This window comes from Pezoporus occidentalis, unplaced genomic scaffold (assembly GCF_034315485.1).
Source record: "Pezoporus occidentalis ecotype Australia unplaced genomic scaffold, CSIRO_AGI_Poc_V1 ctg143, whole genome shotgun sequence".
Lineage (NCBI taxonomy): Eukaryota > Metazoa > Chordata > Aves > Psittaciformes > Psittacidae > Pezoporus > Pezoporus occidentalis.
Window position 1 is genome coordinate 1162714 of NW_026913241.1, and position 6065 is coordinate 1168778.

The following is a 6065-nucleotide window of genomic DNA, read 5'->3' on the forward strand; positions in this document are numbered from 1 at the left end:
ATCAGTAATTGCAAGGCACATAATGCGCTGCCTTCATAGGTGTGACATGAAAAGTCAGAATGGCAAAACATCCCCCTGCACTAAACAAATTCTGAGATATCCAAACAGATTTCCTCAAAATTCTAAATAAAATAGATTTTTCAAAAACTCCAGTTTATGGAAAACTGAAAATATTTGGGTTTGTTCTAATCCAGCAGCTATAGATTACTTTCCTTTTTGACATTTCATAAGAATCCTGAAATTTAACTCTATCAGTTACTGACTTTCCAAAATGTCATCTTCAAATGACTTCTGCTACAGCCTGATTTGTTTAGGAATGTGTTACCACATGAATTGCTGAATTCTTTCTGAACCAGCAGATCTCCATAGGGAAAAAAAATCAGATACAGTGAATCTGGAATAATTCAAAGGCTGTTTCAGTTTCATCAAGGAGATCCCTGGATAAATAACCTAAGATTTTTCTTTATGATGCATTTATAGATAAAAATAGCAAAATAAAATAAAAAATGCTTCTATTAAAATGTTAAAGTGAGGTATTTTTATATGAATTGCATAAAATAAAGTTTTAAGATGGTCAAAAGACATTTCAGAATTCTTAATTTTTAGATTAGAAGATTACAAGTTTCGGGATGAAGCAACATTCCCGTGGTTTTCTCATCAGCTTTCCTGGCCATCTCTCCTGCTGAAGAGGGAAAGGAAGAGCCCCATTATCTCCCCTGTGCAGAAATGCTTCCTCACTGGAGGCTGCAGCAGGATAGGCAGCAAGGACCACAGGTTCATGTTTTCCTCTATAGAACAAAGCTCCTCAAGAAGCCCAGCTCCTGCCCCTGCACCACAGAGCATCTCTGCTTTCCATTTCTTTGCTGCCCCTCAGCCTTGATTGTTACTTTTATTTCTGCAGACTTAAAGCCATAGATTTGAAAGGAGTCCAGCAGATGCAAAGCACAACAGCTGGATATTAATATACTAATGCAGCTTGGCATCACAACAGTTTTGAGGCTGCTTTTTTTTTAATTAACACTCTACCATATTACAACAAGGAAACAGTTTCTCTTCTTTTATTACCATCCTAACCCTGAGCCAAGTATTAAATAAGATTTACTTTAATTAGTTCTTATATCCTCCTCTCTTGCAGGATTATTCAGCAGCACAAGGTGCTTACCCAGCTCCCTTTTTTGCAGGCAGATAAAAATCCTGCTGATGGTGGTGGGAACACATCAGATGCCCAATTTACATGCAAGATGTGTTACTGGGTTATGGAAAGCAGAGATATTTTCAACCAGTCCTGCAGTTCACCTTTTGCTCTGCCACATATTCACAAGCTGCTCCACTCCACATGCTCTTCAACAGAACATGGGGATGTCACCAGCCTCAGACCCTGTGCTCATCCCACCTTTGTGGTGCTCCTGAAAAGCTAAACCTTCGAGCTGTGGGTTCAAGGTTTATATGCTGGCATCCACTTTTCCCACTGGCATCACTCCTCTCCCTCATCCCCAGCTTTTCGCTGCAGACTAGATGAGCCAGTTTTCCTTACCCTTGTGGCTTGGAAGAAGGATCGGTGGTCTTAGGAGTTGCTTCTGGTCTTCTCTTTAAACATGCACCTACCTGGATGCGGACCTCTGATGTTTTCAGACTCACTGGGCATTTGCATCTGTAAGACATTCTCATAGCTCTGTTCATGAGCCTGCCAAGTAGGACCCCACCAAAAGCCTTGCCGAAGACAAGGACTGCAGCATCTATTGCATCCCCACGCGTCACCACTGAAGAAACCCAGTTAACTGGATGTCAGCTGTGCCCTGTGCTCAGTCTATCAAGGGGGGGCTTCCACCAGGATTTGAAGACACGGAGTCACTTCTGCATGTGCCCAAGGTAGAAATGACTGAATAGGACCTTGAGAGATGTGGCTGCCAGGACAGAGCTCCCTGAGGGACTGAGCTCTGTCCATGAGGACTGAATCCCAGTCTAATCTTGAGCAGGAGCTGCTGTGAAATGCCTCAAATGGTGCTCACTCTGGGCAGTGAGCAGTAACAGCAACTGTAAAGGATGTTACTGAAGGGTTTAATGTTTTGGCACTGCTAACCACAGCTTGTCAGCTTGATCTGTCCCTTGGGTGACCAAGGGTGCTGTGTGCTGGGCAGCCTGGGCTGGACCCAGCTTTAGAAGTCTTGTAGAAGTCTTTGCTTTGGAGTGGGCATCTCATCCTTTTGAGACACCAATAAATAACCTGAATGTTGCAACTAGTCACTTAAAATCAATTGACTTTGACAGCCACAGCCTGAATGGAGCATGGCAAGGGAAGGAGCCCTTGGGAAGGGGAGGCAGAGTGTCGTGTCACACAGATCATCTTTGGGGGGTACAAAACTGCACCCTAACCTTGATAGCTAGGCAGTGTCTGCTCTGATGGTTTTGTTCAGTCCAGAGCAGAAAACCCATCAGCTGAGTCAGGCTGCTCTGCTGTGAGTCACATCCACTGATATGATGATATCCTGTCAGCAGGCTCGCCTCAGCGGGGGATAAACCCTGCTCTGCACCCAAATCACCCGTGCCCCAAGAACACTGCCCGCAGCAATCCCATCAGAGAGCCGTGCTCCAAAAGTAGAGCAAGGACAAGTTTTGGCCACAAGCAGTGTCTGGAGGAGATGTGGAACGGCAGCAGCTTTGTGGGAAGATGGGAGAGATTGATGGGGAGAGCAAGGAGAGGGGAGAAGCCCAGGCAGGAGTGGGTGTCTGGTCCAGGTACTGGTGACAGCTGCCGGGAGGCTTTTGAGTGTGAAAAGCACTCTGCGAAAGGAAGAAAACACTCGAGCAGTGAGGGGAAAGGTCTGGGAAAAGCGGCGGGCGCGAGGGAAGGAGTAGGAGGAAACGTGGGCACAGAAGTGGGTGGTGCCACATAGCAAGTTTCTGATGTAGCCTGGAAAGGCATCCAGAGCTCCCGATTCCCAGTCCCACACCTTCACTGGGAGACCATCTGTCCTCTGCCCAGGGGGAAGGAGCCCCTGGGTCAGGCGAGAGTGCTTTCCTCACCCCGTGAAAAACAGGAGGTGGCGCGGAACCTCGGCACAGCGCTGCTTCCCATGGCTGTGCCCCGGCAGCTCCGCTCCAAGATGGGGCTGTGCTGGCTGGTGCCCGCTCCAGGGGAGAGTAGCATCCTTCCTCTGGGACCAGCCACAGTTACCAGCCTCCTAAAATGGTGCCTCAGCAGGTGCTTAGAAAGCATCAGATGATAGCTCTGATGTTTTCCTCCTTGGTGCACAGCTACTGCTAATCCAATTCCTCCCTTTGGAACATCTTAAAGAGAGTTTGGGATTGTTTTTTTTCTCTGGTGAAAGGTTGTCTTTTGGGACGACAGACTTTCCCCCAAATTCTGTTGAATGCCGACTGTAAAGTAAAGCCACCAAACACTTTAGTGGTGAGTCTCTTTTCTTCCTTTCTCCCCCACTCAACCTTAATTCAAAAGAAAATCTTAACAATGCTGAACAGTGATTTTTTTTTCCCTGGTACCATCTCTGTGTGTGGCTGTGTGAGCAGGCACAACATTCACCCCTTTCCGTAAGTCCTGACACTTGCGCATCACCAGAGGAGGACTCACAAGCAGTGCTGGGAATAACTTCAGGCTTGTCTGTGCTGCTCAGCTGCAGTGAGGGCACGGCCCCATTGCACTGACTTCACTCGCTGGAGCTGCCAACACCCTATGCATCATCTACCCTCCCCCTGGGGCGCTGCAGCAAGTACGGGTGCACTGAGCCATGGGGATGACCTGCAGCAGGGAGGACATGGTCTGGACAGGTCCTTCAGAGGGTGCCAACCTACTGGCATGATCAAGGGGCAGCATGCTGGTGGCCTGGGTGTCCCCTGTCACACAGACCATGTTTCCCAACATGATCCACTAGACTTCGCATCTCAAGTAGTAGGGGATGCCTACATGAATGTTGGAAGACTGAATGCACACGCAGCTTCTCATCGTCATCTCCCTCTAGGTATGTGGGGTTAAGTTTCCAGGATCAGGAGACAGAAACACTGCTCAACAGTTCTCAAAGTCAAGCTGTAGCTCATCCGCCAAGAACGAGGCACTTCTGATGGGCAGTTTAGCAGCACCTCGTGAGGTCAGGAGCAGGGTAAGCAGCAGCACATAACACATCCTACCTCCTCCCCAGTGTGGCTGCAGAACTGCCCAGAAGCCCTTGCCAACAACAAAGTGCTTTGCAAATATCACAGCAAAACACTTTGCCCTTAATTATCAATCAGGGTGTATAGCAGGGACACACCACAGGGAAACCCATCAGCTCCAGACCACGTCCCCCTGTATCCCCTGCCAGCAGCACACTCCTCCTGGGGGCAGGGGGTTGCCAGCACCTCCTCACACAGCCCTTTGCAATGAGGAGCAAACCAAATCAGCTTTTTCCATCCCATGGGAATGCAAACTTTTGACATCGCTCGAGAGGCCCCGTCGGTGTGAGCTGTGCATTTACATGTCTCTGCCTCCTCCCTGCAAAACGCAAGTGCCAGCTCTGCTGTGTTACCAGCAATAAACCCTTAATGCCACGTATTCAGGATCCCTTGTTTGCCCCGTAGAAAGTTTCCCTTCGTGCCTCTGACTGGGAGAACAAAGCAGGGGCTGTTTAGCCGCGGGATTTAACCACCTGTTGTAATACTCTGTTGATCTAATCTCTTGTTTTAATTAAAAGCCTTTCAGTTTGGTTTGCAGGTTTTACCCCCCTTCTCTGAAAGCAGACTTGCCACTTGCTTCATTGGCTCCATCTCGGTTCACATCAAACCTCTTTAATTGCCCCCAAATACTTGGAAATGGATAGAAAACAACCCAATACCACAGCAAACGTCCAACCTGGGACCCACCACTGTGCAGCCACTGCTTGGTGCAGCAAAGGGTGAAATTCAATGGTTCCATGTAAGTGAGGAGGCAGCAAGGTGTTTGCAGGGTGAAGCTTCAGTTCAAGCCAGCTGATCTCTATTTGAGGGAAGAAACAAATGGCCTTTGGAAATGAGACAGGACCCTGCACTGTGGGGACCCAGGGGATTGTTTCAGACACCAAGAGAAAGCCATTTGCATGATGATGAGATTTAAACTTGGTTTCAAGCACTGGCACGAATTCTTCTGTATCTCATAACGGAAACATCTGCAGTTACATCAGAGATCCCTGCAATGGGTGCATGCTTTCAAATGGCCACTTTGAATATCAACCCAGCTCTTCTTCGTCTGCAAATTTAAATAGAACCCAGACTTCAACAGCCAGCAGCAGTCATTTTTAGCCTTTTGAGCAGGTCATTCCAGGAGGTGAATATCAGCAAATACAAGAATGAGATTTCAGAAGATACAGAAAAGAGAACAATCCAGCCATAGGGATGCCACTCCTGCTGAAGCCATGCACTGGAACTGCCTTCCCCAGCCTCTCATGGCAGCTCCTCAGCAAGAAGATACAATTCACTCTCCCTATCATTTGTAATCCATTGTTCCTATCGAGCTTGAAAATTTTCTCTGTCTTTATGAGGAGTGATAGTCCTTTAAAACTGGCCACATGTTTAACATGCTGAAAACTGTATTCACACTGTTTCTGGCACTTCAACTTTCAATGCTAGCAACACAGCAGGGAACCTTATGTGGTTCCAACCTGCCCTATGGAGTCATCTTCAGCTAATGTGGCCGCCACCACCTACAAGAAAGAAAAGACAAATATTATCTAAGACGAGTGGAGCAACCTCTGAGCACACCAAATGGCTGCAGTTTTCTCTGCTTTGCAAGAAGTGTATATGTATACGTATATGTATATGTATATTAAAAGCCCAGACACCTTTTTATGTCATCACCATTTACTGCATCCAGCATCCTCCTCCAAAGATGGGCTGCTGCAAGAGCAAGTGGGTCCATCCAGCGACGCATCCGAGAGCAGTGGAGATGGCTGCTCCACGCTGTGCCGTCAGGATGCGTCCCAGCACATGGCGGGTCGTGCATCACCACTTTGACGAGCTACAGGCAAAAAGAAATGGATAAAAAGAGCTGGATCTAATATGTGAGTGGGCCGGTATGTGCAAGGGAGATGAATATGAAG